Source organism: Podarcis liolepis, assembly GCF_965112155.1.
Source record: "Podarcis liolepis genome assembly, chromosome: 11".
In the NCBI taxonomy this organism is placed as follows: domain Eukaryota; kingdom Metazoa; phylum Chordata; class Lepidosauria; order Squamata; family Lacertidae; genus Podarcis; species Podarcis liolepis.
The window spans coordinates 632,239-657,752 of record NC_139565.1 but is presented as its reverse complement, the minus strand read 5'-3'; the positions used below and the strand labels follow the sequence as shown (position 1 = coordinate 657,752).

The 25,514-nt window shown below is 44.2% G+C and overlaps 1 protein-coding gene across 3 annotated transcripts in view; it reads right to left on the bottom strand.

The window, feature by feature from the left end:
- Nucleotides 1-22,553, bottom strand: part of TJP2 (tight junction protein 2) — a 90,130-nt gene extending 67,577 nt beyond the window's left edge. The window contains exon 1 of one of the 3 annotated variants that reach the window (XM_083464793.1): nt 21,963-22,553. The gene's annotated coding sequence lies outside the window, so the exon portion shown is untranslated. The remainder of the gene's footprint in view (nt 1-21,962) is intronic. The other 2 variants (XM_083464796.1, XM_083464797.1) reach the window with 2 other exon arrangements.
- Between the last annotated feature and the right edge of the window lie 2,961 nt (nt 22,554-25,514).

Sequence of the window (25,514 nt, the reverse complement as noted above, 5' to 3'; positions counted from 1 at the left end):
TCAGAGAACTACTTCAGCTTCTGCAACTTCCTAAATTAATCACTTCTCCCATTTGCAGGCAATGCCTGCAGCTTTCTTGCACACAGCTAGAGAGTAAATATTTGCTTTTTACTGTTACTCATTTTCCCAATAAGCAACTTACCCTGGATGCTGCCAAAGGTTTGCATGTCGGACCACAGGGAGCAGTTCTCTCTTGTTAAGGGGAGTGATCCCAACTGCAGCTTCAAGAATGGTTATGTATTTCTTATACTTCATCCTGCCGCCTTCAATGCGCCACCAAATGAAGTGACAACCTGTGTTCGGCTACAGCCTTTCAAAGCATCTTGCTCCAGCGATCTGACTGAACTACATCCCTGTTTTTCAAAATGGATTTCACACGCTGCAAGCCAGAGTTATAAAAATAACTTTTGGTAAAAGTGTCTTTAAAAATCAAGAAAAGAATTCCTGACAGATTCTCCTGAAACGTCATCGTTACATAATTCCAGCGATATTTGAATAAAGCACTAATGAAAATGAATCAAGAGACAATCATGGTTCTAAGCCTAGCCTGATAATGTACACTCTCCAATTTACTAATCCTCAGCTAAATCTCCAAGGCTTATAATCTTCCAAGTACTAATGGAGTAGCAGGTGACTTGTCTCTCAAATCAAGTGAAAGGCTGCTGAAGATCGGCTTGCTAAACTTTATGTTGCCTTCAGTATTCCCAAATAAAAAACCTGATGTCCCCAATTTTTATGATCCAAAACGACAGCATCTTAAGGACCTAGTTGCAATTGACAGGGTGGGGAAGGAAGTGGTACGTGGGACTCACATTTATTAAAGCAAAATACACAGATTTAGGAGGTACTAAAAAATTGCATTCCTTTCTACTGCATCTTATAAATGGAGAAGACTGTACAGAGTGTTGTCTCCAGTTAGGAAATGTGGGAAAAAACAATGGGTAACCTCCTCATCTCCACATTCAGGAAGAGTGTGTCACAGACAACAAACACAGACAGAGGCAGGCTACTAGAATGTTCTGTGAGCTAACCACATGGGGATTTTATTTGCTGCAGGGCTGATTACAGTGGTACCTCGGGTTACATATGCTTTAGGTTACATACGCTTCAGGTTACAGACTCCACTAACCCAGAAATAGTGTTTCAGGTTAAGAACTTTGCTTCAGGATGAAAACAGAAATCGCGCAGCGGCAGCAGGAGGCCCCATTAGCTAAAGTGGTGCTTCAGGTTAAGAACAGTATCAGGTTAAGAACAAACCTCTGGAACAAATTAAGTACTTAACCCGAGGTACCACTGTATTAAAAAATTCCTTCCAGTAGCACCTTAGAGACCAACTAAGTTTGTGATTGGTGTGAGCTTTCGTGTGCATGCACACTTCTTCAGATACACTGAAACAGAAGGGTGAGAGGGTGGGGAGGGGTATTACTCAGAAGGGTGTGGGAACGGGTGATTGGCTTAGGATGCCAGGTAATCACCTAGCCTTTGCTTCCAGTACCAAGAGACAAAGAAAAAGGCACCACCAACCATTGTGTACTGGCACTTGCAAGTGTGTTGTTGTTGTAAAAAATGACCAACACTGCTCAGACAAAGCAAATTGTGAAGGTTCTCAGGTTCAGGGCAAAGCCACTGAAACACAGTAAAGTCACACGGCCATGCTAGATATTTATCAGCATGATTTAATTAGGGCATAACTAATGCGTGCAGACATCTCGAGTGGGAAGAACAGCTTTGAAAGTGCAGGCCACAAACACAACTTTTAAGTACCTATGCAAAATATTGCAAGAAATTCGGGGGGGGGGGGTACCCAAAAATGTAGTAAAGATACTTTTGCACAATTGGAGTCTCCTTCCTTACTGACAGGACTGAGAAGCAACAGAAAGTGATTTCACTTGTTCTTACAAAATAAACAAAATGTAAAGGAACTCGGGGTGGCCTATGTGGTTCTTTCCTCTTCTGTTTTAGCCTCAGAACAAGCCTGTGAGGCATGTTGGGCTGAGAGTGCATGACTGGCTGCGCCTAAAATCACTCTGTGAGCTTCATAGCCAAGCTGAGATTTGAACCAGATCTCCTCACTCCAAGTCTGAAGCTCTAACACAGAGACGGGCAACCTCTGGTCTCATCAGTCCCAGGCAGCATGGACAATGGTCGGGAATGATGGGAGTTGCAGTCCAACAATATTTGGAGGGTGACAAGTTGCCACATTACTGCTCTAACATTCTAGTCCCCCACATTTTAGGCCCCATTTAAAGCAGAGTCATATTCCTTCAATGATCAGTCCCTCTTCCCTTTGAAAAGTCATGACTATTTAAAGGGGTTTAAATGTATATAAATACCTACATACCTAACGCCACAGCCCTCATCAGCTTTAAGAATCTGTTTATTTATCTATCTTTGTCCCCTTACATCATGATCCAAATCAACATGGAATAAATCTGCACCACCTGCTAACAAAAGATAAAACAAGGTGCTCTCATTTAAATTTTTCCCTTAGCTTATTTGCAAAGTCTTTACAAATGCCAATTTGAGCCATCTGATCGGATTGCTCCCGGACTTTAAACAGAATTAAAAGGAATGTTGCCTAAAATCTTACAAAAATACAAACCACAAAAACATCATAGAAAAGGTATTTACAACATTTTCTTTCCAAATAGACTGTTTTCCACTGGGGGAAAAACTGGGGGACCCTCCAGAGCGGAACTGTGGTATCTGGTCCTGTTTCACAAGTGCAAAGTTCATTTGCAGAAATGGGCAGACATAACTGGATGCCACCACTAAATTTCAGTGGTGTGTTCTGAGTACAACTTAGTCGGCTATCACCCTATAGAACTGTTCTCCAGTTTGTTTTGTTAGTCAAAAACATACAACTAAATAGATTACAACAGTCTCCATACTGCCTTGGTCCACAACTCCCTGTCAAAATAACGTTTATTTGGCTTTACTTTGGCCCGCCCCCTGACTCTGTCAATGATTCAGTCACTGTTCTTGGAACTAATCTTGGCTCTCTTATAAGGCTAAACAAACTAGAAATATGTACCTATTTTATAGATGTTTAAATCCTTAATAATAATCTATAACTATGCATGGTAAGTGGTTGTTAGTTAATGTGTATAGTCTCTGGGTGAGATCATATGTTTTTAGTTATTGGCTCTGCATGTATTTCTAATTCTTATTTTGTGGCACATTGGATTGTGGTAAATTGACAGCAGAGCTCCATGTGATTTGTGGGGAGCCTCGAATTACAGCCTGGTCCTGCCTGTGTGACCTGTGCATCTGTGTGTAGCACACAGGTCACATAACTGAACATGCAACTATGCTTGTATGATCCCCAGTCCAGGCTAAAAATTCTATTCCAGACACAGAAGCTGAGGACCTCTGGCCTCCACCTCATACCTACAAAACACAAATCCTCAAGCCCCACAGAACCAGCCCTCACTGCTATGTAAATGCGTTTTACATGGAAACATTTTCACAAGTTTATTAAATTATATTCATGGGAAGATATAAAGCCCCCAATTTATTATAATATATCACCATTTCATAATACAAAAAGAAAGAGGAACAACTGGATGTAATTTTTTCAAGAAGAAATTGTGCTTTTAAAACCCCATGTACTTTATGAAGATGTTGCTATGGATTGAAAATGGAAGAGACTCTTGAGTAGGAGAAAAATGTAAAAAGAATTTTATCTTCAAACAACAAGAATGTGATTCTAAATTGCAGTTTATTTTGCAACCCTCTCTGTATCTGAAACTGCTTGTTCAGCTGAGTTTCATCAACTATGGTTTACTCAAATATAATCCCATGAACTACCATGTAATCCCATTTATCTTACTAAATTTACTCCTTGTCCTACGGGCACCTCTGCCCCTTGGTCCCTCCTGCCCTTTGCTTGTTGCATATAATAATTTCCCAGAAGACTCCACATTTTACTATTGGAGACAGTTAGAAGATGGTTCAGCATGAAAGGATAGTAGTGGAAATATATCACAAACAGAGGATCTGTACATTTCAGCTACATGCAACTGAAATAATTGCACATACAAGCAGGGTAGATGTCAAGCCACAACTGTTGAGTTTATCCTCCTTACCAAACGTTCTCATTCTAGAATTACATTTGCACGTGATATCAAATCTTAGTTTTGTGAATGAGCCTCAGTCTGATATATATGCTCCCTCCCCACTCCCGTCTTCTCTTTCGTGTGGCTTCAACGGCAGAAGCATTTGTTTCAATTGCTATTATGTCCAAAACCAAACTATGGCTTAGTTTTAGTAAAGTAAAATGTAATCCATGGTTTCCGAATCAACTACAGGCAGCAACTGTCACGAACACATCTGCCCCAAGTAGAGAAGCACAGCACAAGTTAAGAAGCAATCAGACAGCCGGGAGCAGTCCCCCTCCCCCTTCCCGCAGAGAGCGGGAAGGAGAGACGTCCGCTCACTCAAGAAGCACTCCCCTGAGCCCAAGGAATAGACATCTGGGAAAGGTATTAGGAAACAAACCCAGAAACATAAGGGTCATAGATTCAGGATATTCTGCAGAACCAGGAAGCACTCCTCAGAAGGGTCTACTGACACGTAAGGTACGGAAGCTCCAATAGAGCGTCCAAGACTGTTTGTTTTGCGATAAATCTTCAAGCTAATTACAACCTGTGTGCTGTGCTATCAAGACGGCCTGGGCTCCTGACAGCAACCATTTTCGGGGCATCCAATCGACATTCAATCACCAACACACGGTTCCTTTTGGACCCTCAAGAAGGTGGGTGGGGTGTAACAGGGTGCAGTACAATTATACGCACTCTGCCAAAGCATGCGAGGTCCGGGAATGGAACCCCTGTGCAAAATGGTTGCTGCCTGTAACTAAAACACTTCTGTCCAATTTTCCCCATCATGGAACTCAAGGCAGCATTACACAGGGTCCCAGACAGTCGTCTATCCAGGCACCATAGGTGCTGGCTCCCGGGGGTCAAGGCTCTTTGGGCCCCGTCAATCTTTTTTGTTAGGGGTTCAGTCTCCCCCCCCCCCCCCCGTTCAGGCCGGGCATGGAGCAAGGATGTCTGAGACATTGTGCATGGGGCACCAGGGCGCCTGTTTTTCCGAAGATGGCACTTCTGCCAGGCACTAACCAGACTCAGACCTGCTTAGCTTCAACCAGGTGGCTGCATCCCTTGCCCTCAGACCATGTCCTGAGACTTCATGATCCCGGCTTGTTCAGATGAACCATTGTTAACAATAACCACAATTCAGACATAATGGCTCATTTCCAACCATCATTCCAGGCTTTCGAAAGTGGAGATGATCTTAGCTTGTTTCAAGTCCAAGTTCCCTGTTTTGTACAAACATGGAAACTGAGGTTCAGTGTTAATTAACAAACCAGGAAAGCATGTGGAACTCTGTGTTTATGGGATGGATTCTTTTTGGGAAGTATTGCCTTGTCATTTTCACTTGGTTTAAGTGAACTAGATTCTCCCATGTTCTCACTACATTTCTGCTTGTTTTTCCCTTCTAAAACGTTCTGATCTGTCATATGGCATCATTTTAGATGAATTACTAAGACAGAACTAAGATATCTGAACATTTACAGGAAAAAACAAGAAGTGAAAACAAAGGAGAAGCCAGTTCAAATTGTTTGGTCCATTTGGCAAACTTCACAGGAAGCAAGCACAGAAAGAGGGGGAAATACTCTGTTGCGCTGTTACCTCTAGTAGTGTTTGAGAAATCGCTTTAAACTAGCACATTAATGACAACAAATGTTTATGCTTTTGAACCAGGGAAGATGAAAGTCTCAGTGCCTGAAGAGAAATCAGTGAACAGTCTTTCACAAAAATCTAAGCCAAGTGCTGAGTAGATGATGTCTGGAAGACAGAGAATTTCAGGGTTGAAGGAAATCAGAAGACAAGAGAAAAGGGTAACAGAATAACAAATAAACTGGAAATGGGCAGAGGGGTGTGTGTGATTTTTTTTCGGGGGGGGAGGAGACAAGCAGGAAAGGAGAATGGGAGAAGAAATCACAGGAGATGGGCAAAACACTTTGAGAAGCATGTGGGGGTGGGAAGGGGAAAATATACAACAAAAGCATTCCCCACTTGGTGAGCATCTGGATCAGCCAATTCTGCCTAAAATGGAAAGGCTGGCTCCTAATACCTCCAGAATCAATGTCTGTACTAGCATGAAGATTACATATCAGTAGAAAATGAGATCAGTAATTCCCAAGGGCTTATGCACCTCCACCTGCCTCCATTTTATGGCTTCCGCTTCCCCTGCACCACCATTTTGTGATGGCCTCTATGATTTTCAGCCATCTCATGTGCGTTCTGGGGTAGAAAGTCTTAGAACATCTGCTTTACCATTTTCTTGTAGGGAAAGTATGGCAACCTCTTGGTCATTTTGGTTGTCCATATCTATACTTTTCCTAGTTCACAAGGTCCTATTTGAGATGGGGCAACTAGAATTGTGCAACATATTCCAAATGTAATTGCACCACAGATGAAGTGCTGAATCATACTGGAGACAAATCATTTGAAACTCTCTCTTCTGTACAGTCAACTCTGTACCGTACTCCCTTTGTGTTATATGGGGCTTTGTTGTTGTCTAGTCTTTTTTTAAAAAAAAATGATATTTATTACTTTTCAAACAGTTTCAACACAACACTACAAACAAAAAGAAAAAGAAAAAAAGAACAATACAAATACAATACAAAAACACTACATACAAAACAAAACAAAAACAAACAAAAACAATTTAAAAACACCTCAAACATTTTCAATATCTTATCTTTCATACGCTTACTTCCAACGACCTCCTCACACCTCCCTTATTGTATTCCACTTCTATTAATTGTTTCAGCAATTCCTTTCCATCTTCCTCTGTTTTCTATCCTATAATTATCTTAACACATTCTTGCCTTACTTTTTCCTTTAATTTTCTGTTAATCTATTTATACTTAATTCCTTATAACATTTCTACTAAAGCCATATAACTTCATTCCAACATTCTTCTAACATTCATTAATTTTACAATATTTCTATAAATAGTCTTTAAACTTTTTCCAGTCTTCTTCCCCCAACTCTTCTCCCTGGTCTCGGATCTTGCCAGTCATTTCCGCCAATTCCATATAGTCCATCAACTTCATCTGCCATGATCCGACACTTCAGAGCTTTCAAGAAGCAACCATTCTCTCAGCCAGCAAAAAGCAGATGGTTCACAACAAAGTTTAGGGGTCTGGCAGGGCAAGTCCACCTCCTTCTTTGGCATCCGTCAATATCTTAAATTTTACTCGAGGCTTCCTGCCCTGCCAAACAAATCTAGAGGCGTCCCTCTGCCACCTCCTGAAACAATCCATCCCATCCAAAGCTTGCAATGTTTGAAACAAAAGCAACATCCCCGACAACACAGCAACCCTCATCCCCACCACAGCAACTCGGCCCAACAATAACAACTTCAGATTTGTCCATATTTCCAAATCCCCCTTCTCTTTAATCCAACGTCCTTCACAGTTATCCTTGAATAAATTCACATTTCTGGCGGACATACTAACCCCCAAATACCTCTCTTTCTCAACCGATGTTAGTCCTGTCTCCTCCTGAAACTCTGTCAAGCTTTCCTTTTCCTCAGGTAGGGCTCTGATCCTCATATTCATCTGTTTCTCTTTAAGTTCAATCATAACAAATGTCAGCTTATGTTCATCAAGTTGTCCTTGTATGGATGGGACTCTCTCTCTCTCCAGTTGTATTGCTTTACATTCAGCAGCAAGGGTTTTCTCCTTGACTTCATCCGTAGTTTGCCGTATCAGAGTAGATTCCTGTATCAATTTCTGGATGGTTTCTGTATTGGTATTCACCTTTTGTCCCAGATTATTTAAACTTTCTGCAATTAAGTCTATTTTAATATTTGCAGCATCCACTTTCACATTTATCACGTCTGTTTTCTTGTGAAGCTGTTCCAGCGAATCGTTTATTTTCACTAATACGACTGCAAAGGCCTCTTCTGTCGAAATTCCATCTGTTTTTTCCTTTCCATTTGCCGTAACACTTAAGAGATTCAAAGTCAATCCCAGAGCCTCACAATTCTTTATCTTGCAGCTGGAAATTCCCCTAGCCCAGCTCCTGTAGAGCAACCAATTTCAAAAGCTTCCACTAGGGGAAAACAGTTTCTATTTGTATTAGTCAGTACTGTCCTCTTTTAAACAATGTTCCAATAATCCAAAGTTAGTTTCAGTTTTCAGTTACTTTTAATCCTTAAAAAAAAAAAAAAAAACAACCGGAGACAGTAGAAACAATGTATTCTCTTGTTTATCTACCTGTCAATAAACGTTCTAAACGCTGTCAATGAACATTCCAAAAGACTTCGATCCTGCTAGCAGCCCGTTTCCAGGGTCTGAGCGGCGGTATTTTAACTCTCTTGACTCTCTCCTACGGGCATATTCAGTCCACCACTCCCCCCCCTCTTCTCCTGTCTCCAAAGGGGGGTTTAGTTCTTTGCCGATGGAGATTTAGCCTTTTTACAAAAGGCTTTCCAAGACTTCAGCTTGCAGGCTCATTGCTTTAGTTTATTTACAAAAGGGGAGGCGGACTTCCTGTATTGAACCTCCCCGTTTCGATGCCAAATTAAACGTTTAAAAATCCAATTCCCCCACTTCAGCTCTACTCACGGGTAATTACTTTAGAGTCAAATTGTCCACAGGAAAAAGTCGGTGCTCTCCGGCAACAGCTATGCGGCTTCGCTCCGTGGAAGAAGCAGATGATTTGAAGCACCGCGCCGCTCACCCGTTGCTCCGGATCCCCGAAACCGGGTTTCCCCACGAGTAGGGGAGGCGCAAAAGGTGCCCGCCGAATCCCATGTTCACAGGTGTTCACAGGTGCCGGCTGGGTGCGCGCGCCAAGTTTGAATGTACAGGCATGTGGGACAGCAGAAAACCCGAATTGGGAACCAGGTCCTAAAACCCGCCGGAGGCAGGGGGAAGACTCAGGGGACTCAGCGTCAGAAGAGTCTAGGAAGGGCGAGACCCCAGCTGACAGGCGGAACCAGAGGAGGAAGGAGCAAAGGAAGAGGTGGAGCAAGGCTAGAGTCTTAAACTGGTGTCTGGGGGGAGGAGATTCAGACGGAGCTTCGGCGGTCTAGAGTTTCAGACGTAGAGCTGCACGCTACGGCTGTGGAAGCGAAACTGAACTTCAATAAAGACTTTTGTATATAACAACGAACTGGTGTTGGTCCTTTGTGAGCTGGGACCTCGGGCAGCTCTGACAGTAGGGGTCTCGCCCTTCCTAGACTCTTCTGACGCTGAGCCCCCTGAGTCTTCCCCCTGCCTCTGGCGGGCTTTAGGACCTGGTTCCCAATCCGGGTTTTCTGCTGTCCCACGCGCCTGTACATTCGAACTTGGCGCGCGCGCCCAGCCGGCAACCTTCCTCCTGACCGTTACACTGCTCCTGTCACTGCTTCCCCCTTCTGGGAGGCTAGCTGGACCTGACCTCCCCTCCATTCCCCCACTCTCCGATAGAGGCGTGGTCAGTCCTGACTCATCTTCTCCCCCTGCTGGAGGAGACGCTGGCCCTGACAAATGGGACTCTTCCCCCCCACTACGCTCTGGTGGGGAAGCTGGTCCTGATCTCCCGCTGCTGCTTTGGGAGTCCCCGCTGGCCCCTTGTTTTCTGGTGTGTCCCCCCTGGGACCCCCTTGCCCTGACCATCGGCACCTCCTTCTGGGAATCTTCTGATTCGCTGGAGAAGCTCATGGAATCTCTCGGGTCACTGTCATACTCCCCTACGCTGCCCTCAGATTCTTCCCCTTCGCTCTCCATTTCCTCTCTCCCCTGTGCCTCTGTCCCCTGAGCCCCTGACAACGGGCTTCTCTTTTTTTAAAAAGTAATATTTATTAAAGTTTCAAATAGTACAGAAAAACAAAATCAAAAAACAAAAAAATTCAACCTTTAGAATCCCATTTTCAATAACTTCTTTCCACGACTTCCCCTCACCTCCCCTTCTTGTATTCCAATTCCAAATATTTATCCAACAAGTTCTTATCTCAAGTTTCTTAACCTTAATTTGTTATTTATATTTATTTATCTTAAATTTTTACCCTTAATTCATTATTATATTTTAATTCAATTTATATATCAACTTTTAACTTATGTACCTTATTCATTTATAAAAAACTTTTTCTAAGGTTGACCCTATTTCCCTTCCACGAATTCCCCATTCTTATAGTGATAACGACATAAAGTTAAACACAGAGTAAAAAAGATCAGGCCCCCTTTGGATTTCCAAACCCCACCCTTCCCTCCCCGGTTTCAATCCCAGAACCATAGTCCATTAGTCCATCTATTTAGCCTGGTGACCTTACGTCCGAGGCTCTTAAATCTCTCTCAGTCCCTTTCTGCCGGCTTCTTTGAAAGTCCCTTATGTTTAATACCCAGTCTCGAAGGGGCACTCTCTCTATAATGTCCATGTTCCTTCCAGCCAGGCCTCCTTGTTTAAAGGTGGAGCTCAAGTCGTTTCTTAAGTCCAAATGTCCCAAAAGCTCCAGCTTCCACCTTAATCAAATTGGTAGTCCCAAGATCTTCAGATCTCCACAAAAGAATATCTTTCCATTGTTCATTTCTAGGTTCAAACCAAATTTTCCTTTTCCAATCCTTATTTTCTTTTATAACCATCTTGGCAGGCCTCTGGCTCTCATTTACCTTCTGTGACATTTCAGCCCCTCCTTTCTGCTCCTCCTGTTCAGCATATATCTTTTTCCTCCTCCTCCTCCTCGGTCTCTGGTTTCTGTTCTTGTCCAGCTGCCTGTGTTTTAAACATCAAGTCCTTTTCCAGCTCACTAGGTATATTTACTATTGACTTCAGCTTTGTAGGACTTGTAGACAAAACATGACCTTGCTCGTACATCCTTCGCAGCTTTCCCATGAGAAAAACAACCTCATCCAAATCAGCCAGAAATTTTCCGACCTATTTCCATTCTTGTAATGTCCGTGAACCCCCTCTAGAGGGATTCTGGTTACTTAGTATTCCTTTCACTTCCAGTCCAAAAGTCAAGTTAAATTGTTTCAATTTAATTCAATCTTTCTTTACTTTCAACACCTTGTAACAATGTAACCGGCTAAACCAAAGCTTTCAATTTTTTCCGACTTTGACAGCTAATTTGACAGCTGTCAAAATCTTCTGTAACTCCTCAACAGGCTCCTTTCGCGGGTTGCTCCTGGTCTCGGGAAGGGTGGCACTTAGTCAAAAAGAAATAAGTTCTTATCCTCCAGCACAGTAACTTATACTTTTAAATCCGTGGAATTAATAACTTTTATCCAATCAGGAAAAAAACAACTCTTCTCTCAACTTTAGTTGGCAAATCCTTGCTTTAAAATGTTTACAATGGGGGGGGGGGGAGACGGACTTCCTCTTTGCACCTCCCCCGCTCGTGCCAAATCCACAAAAAAGGAAAAATTTTAGTCCAATTTCCAATTTACTCACGGGTTGTTGTTCTTGATTTTTAGTCCAAATTTTAAAGGAAGAAGTCAGCGCTCTCCGACGAATGGCATGCGGCTTCGCTCGGCAGGGGAAGCAGTAGACTCACAGCACCGCGCCGCTCCCCGTTCCGTAGCCTTTAAAAAGGCTCCTTCGCGGGTCGGGAGGGCGCTAACGGTGCCCGCTGAGTCACCATGTCCACGGGCATCCGCGCCCGTGGTTTTTAAGGGTCCCCGCGTCGCCAGCGCGGCAAAACCCGGCCCCTGTCGAGCAGACTCCCTCCGAAGCTCGGAGGAAGTCCGCCATTCGGCGATGGCGCCAACCCGGAAGTCCACAGGCTTCTCCCGCCTGTGATTTTTATGGGTCTCCGCCTTCGCTGTGGGGGTACAGACCCAAATTCCCACGGGGCAAATTCCTCCCGATCAAAGGAATTCCGCCATTGCCGGAGGCACCAACCCGGAAGTCTGTTGTTGTTTAGTCTTTTAGTTGTGTCCGACTGTTCGTGACCCCATGGACCAGAGCACACCAGGCACTCCTGTCTTCCACTGCCTCCCACAGTTTGGTCAAACTCATGCTGGTAGCTTCGAGAACACTGTCCCACCATCTTGTCCTCTGTTGTCCCCTTCTCCTTGTGCCCTCCATCTTTCCCAACATCAGGGTCTTTTCCAGAGAGTCTTCTCTTCTCATGAGGTGGCCAAAGTATTGGAGCCTCAGCTTCACGATCTGTCCTTCCAGTGAGCACTCAGGGCTGATTTCCTTCAGAATGGAGAGGTTTGATCTTCTTGCAGTCCATGGGACTCTCAAGAGTCTCCTCCAGCACCATAATTCAAAAGCATCAATTCTTTTTTTATAAATATTTATTAAGATTTTACAAATTATATCAAACAAAACAATACACACAAACACAAACAAAGAAAAAAAGAACAAGTACAATTTCAATACCCTATCTTCTCAAACCTTGCTTCACCGACCTCCTCATACCTCCCCTTTCTGCATTCCCATTTCAAATATTTAGTTCAGAAAATCCTCACCTTTAATTTTATCCAATTGTCGACCTTTCTTTTCTTTTAACTTAATCTTTACAGCTGTACTCCATTTAATTTCTAAAAACCACATCATTCTAGCACTCATTAATTTTACAATGTTTCTTAAGATAGTTCTTAAATTTCTTCCAATCTTCTTCCGCTGTCTCCTTCCCCTGGTCCCGGATTCTGCCAGTCATTTCTGCCAGTCCCATATAGTCAATCACCTTCATCTGCCATTCTTCCAGAGTGGGTAGAGCTTGCGTCTTCCAATACTTTGCGATGAGTATTCTTGCTGCTGTTGTAGCATACATAAAGAATGTTCTGTCTTTCTTTGGCACCAATTGGCCGACAATGCGCAGGAGAAAGGCCTCTGGTTTCTTCAGGAAGGTATATTTAAATACCTTTTCATTTCATTATATATCATTTCCCAGAAAGCCTTAATCTTTGGGCATGTCCACCAAAGGTGAAAGAATCATAGAATCATAGAATCATAGAGTTGGAAGAGACCACAAGGGCCATCGAGTCCAACCCCCTGCCAAGCAGGAAACACCATCAGAGCACTCCTGACATATGGTTGTCAAGCCTCTGCTTAAAGACCTCCAAAGTAGGAGACTCCACCACACTCCTTGGCAGCAAATTCCACTGTCGAACAGCTCTTACTGTCAGGAAGTTCTTCCTAATGTTGAGGTGGAATCTTCTTTCTTGTAGTTTGGATCCATTGCTCCGTGTCCGCTTCTCTGGAGCAGCAGAAAACAACCTTTCTCCCTCCTCTATGTGACATCCTTTTATATATTTGAACATGGCTATCATATCACCCCTTAACCTCCTCTTCTGCAGGCTAAACATGCCCAGCTCCCTTAGCCGTTCCTCATAAGGCATCGTTTCCAGGCCTTTGACCATTTTGGTTGCCCTCCTCTGGACACGTTCCAGTTTGTCAGTGTCCTTCTTGAATTGTGGTGCCCAGAACTGGACACAGTACTCCAGGTGAGGTCTGACCAGAGCAGAATACAGTGGCACTATTACTTCCCTTGATCTAGATGCTATACTCCTATTGATGAGGCCCAGAATTGCATTGGCTTTTTTAGCTGCCGCGTCACACTGTTGGCTCATGTCAAGTTTGTGGTCAACCAAGACTCCTAGATCCTTTTCACATGTACTGCTCTCAAGCCAGGTGTCACCCATCTTGTATTTGTGCCTCTCATTTTTTTTACCCAAGTGCAATACTTTACATTTCTCCCTGTTAAAATTCATCTTGTTTGTTTTGGCCCAGTTTTCTAATCTGTCAAGGTCGTTTTGAAGTGTGATCCTGTCCTCTGGGGTGTTAGCCACCCCTCCCAGTTTGGTGTCATCTGCAAATTTGATCAGGATGCCCTTGAGTCCATCATCCAAGTCGTTGATAAAGATGTTGAATAAGACCGGGTCCAAGACAGAACCCTGTGGCACCCCACTAGTCACTCTTCTCCAGGATGAAGAGGAACCATTGATGAGCACCCTTTGGGTTCGGTCAGTCAGCCAGTTACAAATCCACTGAGTGGTAGCATAGTCAAGACCGCATTTTACCAGCTTCTTTACAAGAATATCATGGGGCACCTTGTCAAATGCCTTGCTGAAATCAAGGTAGGCTATATCCACTGAGTTCCCTTCATCTACCAGGCTTGTAATTCTGTCAAAAAACGAGATCAGGTTAGTCTGACATGACTTATTTTTCAGAAATCCATGCTGACTATTGGTGATCACAGCATTCCTTTCTAGGTGCTCACAGACTGTTTTCTTAATGATCTGCTCCAGAATCTTCCCTGGTATTGATGTCAGACTGACTGGGCGGTAATTATTTGGGTCCTCTCTTTTCCCCTTTTTGAAAATAGGGACAACATTTGCCCTCCTCCAGTCTGCCGGGACTTCGCCTGTTCTCCAGGAATTCTCAAAGATGACTGCCAGTGGTTCTGAGATCACATCTGCCAGTTCTTTTAATACTCTTGGATGCAGTTCATCTGGCCCTGGAGACTTGAATACATCTAAACTAGCCAAGTATTCTTGTACTATCTCCTTAGTTATTCTGGGCTGTGTTTCCTTTGCTGAATCATTTGCTCCAAATTCTTCAGGTCGGGCATTGTTTTCTTTATCAGAGAAGACTGAGGCAAAGAAGGCATTGAGGAGTTCAGCCCTTTCTGTGTCCCCTGTTTGCATTTCACCATCTTCTCCTCTGAGTGACCCCACTGTTTCTTTGTTCTTCCTTTTGCTACGAACATACCCATAAAAGCCTTTTTTGTTGCTTTTAACCTCTCTAGCAAGCCTGAGTTCATTCTGTGCTTTAGCTTTTCTGACTTTGTGTCTACACATGCTGGCTATTTGTTTGAATTCCTCTTTGGTGGTTTCCCCCCTTTTCCATTTTTTGTACACATCCTTTTAAAATCTTAACTCAGTTAAAAGTTCTTTAGATAGCCACCCTGGCTTCTTTAGGCACCTTCCATGTTTCCGTCTCATTGGTATTGCCTGACGTTGTGCTTTTACTATCTCCCTCTTAACAAACTCCCAGCCATCATGAACTCCCTTTCCTTTTAGTATTACTGTCCATGGGATCTCAACCAGCACTTCCCTAAGTTTTATGAAGTCGGCTTTCTTAAAGTCAAGAAATTGAGTCCTAGTATGCTTGGCTGCTCCTTTCCGCTGTATAGTAAACTTCAGAAGAGCATGATCACTCGCGCCTAATGATCCTTCCACTTCTACCCCACTAACCAGCTCATCAACATTGGTTAGGACCAGATCTAAAATGGCTGTTCCTCTTGTTGCTTCTCCCACTTTCTGGACAATGAAGTTGTCTGCAAGGCCAGTGAGGAATCTGTTTGACCTTATGCTCTTGGCTGAGTTTGACATCCAACAAATATCCGGGTAATTGAAGTCCCCCATTACTACTATCTCCCTTCCTTTTGCATGCTTGGCCATCTGTTCCAGGAAGGCATCATCTATGTCCTCCGTTTGGCTTGGGGATCTATAGTAAACTCCCACAATGAGGTCTCTGTTATTCTTCTCTCCCTTAATTTTGACCCAAATGCTCTCACTTTGGCTTTGAGGTTCTAAATCTTGGATCTCTTCACAGGTATACACATCCCTGACATATAACGCCACTCCTCCTCCTTTCTTGTCTGGTCTGTTTCTCCGAAATAGATTGTATCCCCCCATTATTACATTCCAATCGTGGGACTTATCCCACCAGGTTTCAGTGATGCCTATTATGTCATATTTAGTTTGCTGTACCAAGAGCTCAAGCTCATCTTGTTTATTTCCCATGCTTTGCGCACTAGTGTATAGACATTGAAGTCCATTAATCATTCCCCCATGTCTCTTATTTAAGGATTTTTTCCTCCCACCACTAGGTCTGCGTGCTGTTTGCTCCATTTGGTCTATGACATTTGGATGATCATCTTCATCAACTGATAGACTCCTACCTTCAGGAGCACTGTCTCCCTCCCCCACATTAGTCAGTTTAAAGCCCTCCTGATGAGGTTTGAGATTTTTGGCAAAAACATTTCTCCCAACCGTTGTGAGGTGCAGCCCATCGCTTGCCAGAAGTCCATCTTCAAGAAACTGCAGTCCATGATCTAAGAATCCTGGACTGCAGTTTCTTGAACATTTCCAACATTTATTATCAGGCAAGTGGTAAATTTTTAGAAGCTTGACTGGGGTCATGTACCACCTATAAATCACTGAGTTTGGTCAAAAGCATCAATTATTCAGCAATCAGGCTTCTTGATGGTCCAGGTCTCACTTCCATTCATCACTACTGGGAAAACCATAGCTTTAACTATACTGACCTTTGTTGGCAAGGTGATGTCTCTGCTTTTTAAGATGCTGTCTAGGTTTGCCATCGCCTTTCTCCCAAGGAGCAGGCGTCTTTTAATTTCGTGACTGCTGTCACCATCTGCAGTGATCATGGAACCCAAGAAAGTAAAATCTTTCACTGCCTCCATTTCTTCCCCTTCTATTTGTCAGGAGGTGATGGGACCAGTGGCCATGATCTTCGGTTTTTTGATGTTGAGCTTCAGACCATATTTTGCGCTCTCCTATTTCACCCTCATTAAAAGGTTCTTTGATTCCTCCTCACTTTCTGCCATCAAGGTTGTGTCATCTGCATATCTGAGGTTGTTGATATTTCTTCCAGCAATCTTAATTCCGGTTTGGGATTTATCCAGTCCAGCCTTTCGCATGATGAATTCTGCATATAAGTTAAATAAGCAGGGAGACAATATACAGCCTTGTCGTACTCCTTTCCCAGGTATGGAGTTTACTCCCAGGTAATTTGGATTTTTGCCATTCTGGAAACAAATTAAGCCATTTTTAAGTTCTATCCAAATGCTTGTATTAAAATTCCAATAGCAAATCCAAGATTTAGAGTCCTTTAAAAAGAATTATTATGGGACTTCCGGGTTAGCGCCTCAGGTAATGGCTGAATTCCTCTGATCGGGAGGAATTCGCTTTGTGGAAATTAGGGTCTGGCCGCCATGGCGAAGGCGGGGACCCACAAAAAAATCACAGGCGGGAGAAGCCTGTGAACGTGGGATTCGGCTGGCACCTTTTGCGCCTCCTCTACTCGTGGGGAAACCCGGTTTCGGGGATCCAGAGCGACGTGGGGTGAGTGGCGCAGTGCTTCGAATTGACTGCTTCTTTCACGGAGTGAAGCCGCATTGCTGTTGCCGGAGAGCGCTGACTTTTTCCTGTGGACAATTTGATTTTAAAACAACTACCCGTGAGTAGAACGGAAAATTGGATTTTTAAACGTCTTAATTTGGTACCGAAACGGGGAGGTTTCAAACAGGAAGTCCGCCTTCCCCTTTTGTAAATAGACTGAAGCAAAAAAGGCTGCACGCTAAAGTCTTGGAAAGCTTTTCATAAAGGATTAAACTTCCATCGGCTAAAATAATCAACCCCCCCTTCGAAGCAGGAGGAGAGGGGGGAATTTTTAGACCTCTTAAGCCTGCAGGAGAGAGTGAAGAAAGTCAAATGACCACCGCTCTGAACCTGGAAACGGGTTGCTAGTAAGACTGAAGTTTTGGATATGCTCATTGACTGTGAATAGATCGTTTGTTGACAGTACGTTAAAGAAGAGAAATACATTGTTTCCATTGTCTCCTTCTGCGTTTAAAAAGGAGTAAATGTAATTGAAAATTGAAACTAGTTTTATTGTTGGAACTGTGCTTAAAAGGATTGATACAAATAGAAATTGTTTCCCCCTAGAGGAAGCCAAGACCGTGAGAGAATCTGGGATTGACCTTGGACCGCTAAGAATGTTGACAGAAGAAGCCTTAGTTGGTTGCATTATGTAAGATTAATGACTCACTGGAACAGCTCCATAGGAAGACGGATGTGATGATTATAAAAATTGATAACTTGGAACAAAAAGTGACCAACTTGGGACAAAAAGTGAATATTAATACAGAAACTACTCAGGAATTGATACAGGGATCTACTTTGACATGGCAAATTGAGGAGAAGGCGGGGGAGAAAGTTGTTAGAGCCCCAGCCTCACGTATGCAATGTGATGACTATAAGTGGATGCCTGTTACGACTGAATTTAGAGAAAGCCAGACTGTGAGGATTGGAGCCCCGCTTGGACTGGAGAAGGAAAGTTGGATAGATCCCTTCATGCAGGGATTTATTGACCTTTGGGACCTGGACTTGGGTCAGGAGGAGACTGGAGTTGTGGGGACTGCCAGACTTGGAGGAACTTTGAAATGCGACTGGAAATATCTTGTGAATTTTACTTTTAACCATGGAGATTTGGCTGATTTGTTGAGAAGGAATAAAAACATTTGTCAGGTGGGAATTTCCCTGAGATTTACCTTTCAGCATCAAAGGAAGGAAAATAAGAACAAGATCAGGAGAAGACAAAGTAAAGTGCATGTATAAACATGAAGAAGACTCGCAGAAGGGACTTGGAAAAGAGTTAAGAGCCTCGGACAGATCACCAGGCTGATGGACTATATGGAATTGACAGAAAGGACTGGCAGAATCCGAGACCAGGGAGAAGAGACGGTGGAAGAATATTGGAAAAAGTTTAAAATTTATATATGGAAATAATGTAAAATTAATGAGTGTTAGAAAAATGTTGGAGGGAAATTATATGGCTTTAGTAGAAATGTTTTAAGGAATTAAGCATAAATATTATAGTTTTAATGGAAAATAAGGTTAAAATATGTTAAGATAACCATATGACAGAAAATAGAGAAAGATGGAAAGGATTTGTTGAAATAATTAATAGAAATGGAATACAAAAAGGGAGGTGAGAGGAGGTCGATGAAACAAGGGAATGAAAGAGAGGATATTGAGATGATATGATGTGTGTTTTTTGAATTGTTTTTGCTTTTGTTTTGTTTAATGTGTTAATGTTGTGTTGTGTATTGTTTATATATTGTACTGTATGTTTTCTTCTTCTTCTTCTTCTTCTTTTGCCTTTCTTCTTTTTGTAAGGTTTAAAAGTAATAAATATTATTTTTTTAAAAAGAATTATTATGGAAGTACTGCAAGGTGAGACTTCAAATCACAATGATTAAAAGTTAAAAAACAACACACATAGTAGAAAATTATGTTAGCTGGACAAAACAAAAACAAAAAAAACCAAAGTGAGAGAGCTATCTTGTACATGGTAAAATATGTAATCATTCCATTTTATGAAGTACTTAACAGCTGACTTGGCAGCACTGAGTTTTTGACTCCCTCCATCCAACCCCAAATTAAAGTTGAGAAAAAATAAAACTTTTCCAGACTTCTCTATCAGGATTCTTTTGCGCATTTACTTATTCAGGCTACCATTAAAAAGCTCAAAGTTCAACAAAGTTCAGTGCTCTGGGGATTAAATGCAAAGGCAGCATTCAATTACCCACAAGCAAGATAGAAATGTCAGACCCAGGACATTTGCACTGCCTGGTCTAATATTGAAGCTTCCTGTAAGAACAAAATTAAAGATCATGGCAGGTAAGGAAAAAGGAAAAAGGCCTTGAACATTGGCTTGTCTATTGTTTCTGAGTTTCTGCTGTGGCACCATCATTAATAAATAAGGAGGAACCAACCCTGCACTATTTCCCAAGTGTTTAAAAAACTGGACAGACCTGTTAGGAAGAACTTAAGATTTCATTCTAATACAGACAGGAATTTCTGGGTTTTTAATGATCTGTTGCATGGTTCATCGTCTCTCCCCTACTCACTGAAAAAGACACATGTACAGCCTCCTCCTTAAAGCATTCTGCTAGCAGAAACTCTGCTGACCACAAGCAGTTTTTATGTGGGGATCATATGGCACTACGCATTGTTGACAAGGCAGTTGCCTAACTAGCAAGGGTACCTTGAGCCCTCGCTCAGGACGCAGCCCAGATGGAACCCAGAAAGCAATCATCTGGGTGCTCAAGTGGGCATTTCCCAAGGGCACAGACCCTCCTAGTTGCCATCCTATCCATCCTCTAAGGTGGACTAGCAATATTTTAGAAGATGGAGAACACAAACTGAATAACACAAGACTGTACTTGGTCGGGGGGGGGGGGGAGTGCTGCCGTGAGGCCCAAATGCAGTTCTCCAAACCTTTCTCTCTCTGCACTCAGAGGGACTTTCCCCAGGCCACTTCTGCTGCCTCGCCAATCCACTCTGTGGCCCTACTCCAGACCTCTTCCAAGTGTTTCTCCCCCTTCCACTGCCCTGGCTGGATAAAGTCCTTGCATCCCGATAATGCCTCCTGCTTGCCTGGACGAGGACAGGTTTACTACTCTGCTCCCAGAAAGTTGCCCAGACCCTCAGACTGAAAAAAGTTCCTCAATCCTGGCCTGGTGAGTTCAGGGCTTTGCAACAATCTGAGAGAGATTGCTCAGAGCTACAGAACAGCTTCAGGCCCAAACAGGACGTGACACTGACTGGACATGCATGAATGCATGCCTTTTAGAGTTGTCATTCTTCTTGCTGCTGCTAAAAGCGGTTGAAAGGAGGGATCTATTTGGGATCTGCCCTTATGCCATGTCCCCAATCTAAACCACCTCCCTTTATTTGCCTGTGTGTTTGCTCTGGGTGGCGCTGGGCTGTGGAGAGGAAATGCACTGAGGAACCAGCGTTGGGGGAAAGAATTGCACACACCCACACCCCCGGCCATGCTGCAGCAATAAGTCTCACCAGACACATACGCTCCCACAGCTGCTTTTAGCAAAGTATAAAGGAAAGAAAGAAAGAAGACACACATTCACACAATTGTGTTCTCAGTTCTTCCAGATGAATGGACCTGAGCTAATGGGTACCAATTATAAGGTGTTTTGACTGAACAGCTACACCTGTCTTTGGCTGGAATTGCCCAAGTGGATTTCAGGCAACAGATAGAAGCTGGACCAGACGACCTTTGAGGTCTCTTCTAACATAATGTCTGACCTGCACCTGCAAGAAATCAGTTCTGCAGAGTGCAATGCGAATATTAAGGCAGGCTCCTTCAGTGTGTTGGTGACTGCTGAACACTTTGCTTAAGGCAAGCCCACACAGACATATAATTTTATTATGTAATTTGTTTTAAAACTGCTGATGTTATTTATATGTTGATGAATGTTATGTCAACATCTTTTCAATGTTTGATTTTTTCAGTACAGTATCTTTTTAAAAAGCTTTCTCATATTGTACATTACTTAGAGCTCTTTGTTGACTAAGTGCATATAGAGTCTGTTAAACAAAAAAAAACAAAAAAAAAAAACCAGCACGACACAGGATGTATATAACAGAGCACACCACCTTGGAATCCCCCCCCTCCATTGTCATTGGGCTCCAAAGAAGCCTTCTACTCAAGACAATTGTGGTGCGGACGAAGGAGGACTCCCTTGCTCCCGGCCCGGAACTTCCCTGCTCAAAATGGCTTGGAAAAATATCCTTTTGACTCCAACACAAACATGTTTCAGCTCCAAACAAACTGCAGTTTCGTAAAATTAATCAATGATATCTGAAAATACGAGGAGCGCATCACCTGCGAAACCGAAGGTCTTTCAAGAAGTAATAAGCGTATAAGTTGCAAAAGAAAACAATGTTAATGTGCAGTATCAGCTTTCAATTCGAATACTTGGAAGCGCCCCGCCCGGGAAACCTGCGGCGCCAAGGGGTCGGCCTGGCCCGGGAAGTCCCGGGCACTCCTTGGCCTCCAGCCCGAAGCCCGCCAGCGGGAGACCCCCGAAGGAGAGGGCGGGGAAGAGGAGGGGCGCCCCCTGCTGCCGGGAAGCCGCCGCCAGCCAGGAAACCGGACGAACCGGCTCGAGTCCCGCAGTCCGGAGGGAAAGGGGACAGGAAGGCGCAGCGGGGCGCAAAGGGCGCCATCTGGGTTCCCGTGCCAGCCCCGCCAAGGGGAGCCCTGGGCAGCCCCGTCTGAAGCCCCCCGCTGCCCGTCCACGAAGTTGTCCCAGTGGGAAGCAGCTCCGCGCTGCGCTTTCGGCTGCGCCCCGCGGCCCGGAGCGGAGGGAGACCGAGCAGCGCAGCCCCGACGTACCTGGAGCAGCGACGCCGAGCCCCTCGCCCAACGCCCGGATCCCGCCTCGGCCAGGCGCGCCCCTCGCTCTGCTCCTCGCGGCTCCGACTCCGGCGATTTCCTGTTCCGAGGGGGCGGGATGCCCCGGGGAGGCGGGCGCGGGCGGGCGGGCAGGTGAGCGCCGCGAGGAGAGCCGCGCCCCGCCCCAGAGAAGGCGGCCGTGGGGCCGGGAGTTCAGCGGAGAGACTTGGAAGCTGGAAGCGTCGAGTTCGACGGCCCCCGAGGCTCCCCTCGCCCACCCCCGGCCCCGCGCGGGCTCCAGCAGCAGAAGCGTCGCGCCTCTCGGAGGAGTCTCGGAGCGAGCGTCCTCCCCGCGTGGAAACGGAGCCTCGGCTCGAAGGGGCCCCGCGCTTCTGGGCGCTGAGCCTGGGAAACGGGGCTGGAGTTTCGGCGACTCTGCCTGGACCTCCGAGGAAGCGGAATGGCGGAAGACTCAGGACAGATGAAGAAAGGACTGCTTCATGCGGCGCAGTTAAACCGCGGAACTCACTCCCACGAGAGACAGTCCCATCCTCTTTTTAAAACCAACGTGGATTGGATCGATTCACGGAGGACCAAACCAAGTGACACGTAGTCACGAGGGCTCGGCTTCCCAATTCCAGTTGCTGTCGGCGGAGTTTCCACGGCTGGCTCCGGCGAGAACAGGGGGCTGGCCTGGTCCGACAGCGCTATCCCGGTGTTCTTGCATAATTCTACATACTCATGGTCTCTGCTTCTGGAAGTGGCTGGCTCACTCTGTACATAACCGTTCCACGCAGTGGGAATCGAAGCAAACACAAAACTACACCCTGGGAAGGGAACCTAGATGGCAGTGCTTTTTTTTCTTAAAAAGGGGTACTTTTATTTTCCTACTCATATTGAAATACTGCCCCTCAATGAGGGCAAACTTAGATTCACAAAACATTTAGGGGTATGCGTACCCCTGTGTCCCCCCCCCCACCACCCAGAAAAAAAGCACTGCTAGGTGGAATCCCCACACATAAAAATCATTTTGAAAATGCTTTTAAAATACATTGAATTTTCCATAAGGCTCACCATTGTCATCTAGTGTCACATTGCATATCACACTTAAAACACAAAACGATTTATTTAGAGCTGTATAGCTGAGCTGCTAAACAAGATCAATGGGGCAGAATAAATTTGGAACAAGTCATTATGTGTAATTATTTATTCAAGACATGGAAGCCTCCAAAGAGTCTGAGCTTAGAAACTATATAGGAGCCCTAAGGCACAGCTGAAGGGGGGAGGAGTTTCCGCACACACTGATCATAAACTAACTCCCTACGCACAATCCCTGTCCTCCATTTTCCCAGAGTACGGATCTCACCCAGAGCGTGTGTGTACCTATGGGCTCTTGAATACTATCCTGACATTTCTTCTTGATGTTCATTCCAAATGCCTGAATAACACTGTGCAACCGAGGTGGCACTGACTGCCACAGACCTTTTTCTGTAACATTGGCCAAATGGTTTAATGTTTCTGCTTACGATTTTTTTCTCTTCCTCTCCCTGGCTCAGCGAGCGCGTAATTTCCTTGAGAGACCTCCTCTTATTGTGTTTGCTCAAGGTTTGGCACAATAACCTCTACTGAGGTTACCTATTACATATATGCATTAGTCACAATTAGAACATTTTCCAATTTGAGAGTAGCGAGTTCTGTTTGAAGCAACAAAACAACTACAGTGGTACCTCGGGTTAAGAACTTAATTCGTTCTGGAGGTCAGTTCTTAACCTGAAGCACCACTTTAGCTAATGGGGCCTCCTGCTGCTGCCGCGCCGCAGGAGCACAATTTCTGTTCTCATCCTGAAGCAAAGTTCTTAACCCGAGGTAATATTTCTGGGTTAGCGGAGTCTGTAACCTGAAGCGTATGCAACCCGAAGTACCACTGTAGTGAATATAAGACCTGGATGGTGCAAGTCAGACTTCCAGCTTGAATCACTGACAACCAGTGATAGTCCAGTGATAGTCTTGTGGTCACAAGATTTGATTCATAGCTGTAGTTTTGGTAAGCTTAATACTGCTTATTAATGATCAGTCTCAAGGCGATTTACAGTTAAAAAGTTAAAAACATGAAAACACCAAATGTATGTTAAACAAGACTAAAGTCCTAGTAAAGTAGAGACCAATTTTTCTAGTTGTAACAAAAATGCTTTTGATTGCTTCTGGAAAGTGCAGATTGTGGGCACCTTTCTTATCTCAACATAAATGCTCTTCCACACAACAGGGACAGGCATTTCTACTTGTTATTTGGGACAAAAATTAGAGCTATTAAAAATTAAGGTCATTTTTATCCATTTCACTATACAGTGGTGCCCCGCAAGACGAATGCCTCGCAAGACGGAAAACTCGCTAGACGAAAGAGTTTTCCGTTTTGGAGGTGCTTCGCAAAACGAATCTCCTATGGGCTTGCTTCGCAAGACGAAAATGTCTTGCGAGTTCCTGCGGGTTTTTTTCCTCCCCCCCTTTTTCTAAGCCGCTAAGCCGCTTATCAGCTGATCCGATAAGCCGCTAATAGCGCTAATCCATCAATGGGCTTGCTTCGCAAGACAAAAAAACCGCTAGACGAAGAGAATCACAGAACGGATTCTTTTCGTCTTGCGAGGCACCACTGTAATGGGGAATCTAAAAATGCCTTTTTTTTCTTGTTACAGAAGTTAATGAAATTTGCAATCATAGCCACTTCCCTCATAAATTTAGCGTATCAAATGGTTGAAGGCAGATACACCCAGATTTTTTGTGCAGGGCAGCTTTAAAGTTTGCTTGTTATACAAATGACAAGTCTTTTAACTTCCCATTTTGTCAGAACTGGATGCCATTTGCAGGCATAGCCCTCCTTCTGAGGGGATGAAGTGTACCAAATGTCAGACTCATAACTGCAGTATCTCCCACAGGGGAGGGCTTTGCCAGTGTAAGGGATACAATAGGAATGGTTGGGGGGGAGGGGGGAAGAGCATGGATCCCCAGGAAACAATGTGGTGAGGAAAATATCACTCTCTAGCAATTACCTTTTCAACCCAAGCGTTGGGCGGGGGGGGGGGGGCTTCTTTCACCAATGTAGTTTAGGTGATACAGCCTCATCTCCTGGGAGAGGTCTCCACAAGCCTTGCAAAGGAGAAAGAGGGTGGTGGGGAAAATACCATTGAGCCCCAGAAAAGATTGGCTAAATGTCACCCACACAACACACACCCTGTGCTAAGGGCCCTCTTATTCCAAGAGTCACTTGGGGATGTGAGCTTCAGCATTTTGGGAGGTAGAATGGAGATCTCCATTGACTTGCACAGGGGAAGAGAACAGATTCATGTGAAAAATAGTTTATAACCTCTCCAAAGTTCTGTGGTTGGAGTGCTCCAAGAAAATAATTCAGTGATTAAAGGCCAGACCTGTCCATCAAAAGTTTATTTTTAAAAACTATTCTCATTGGTTCTTCCTTTTTCTTCCCTCTTGTTTTATTTTTGCATGCTTGGAGAGACCATTCTAGAGAACAGCAGAATTGGCATAGTTCATAATCTGTAA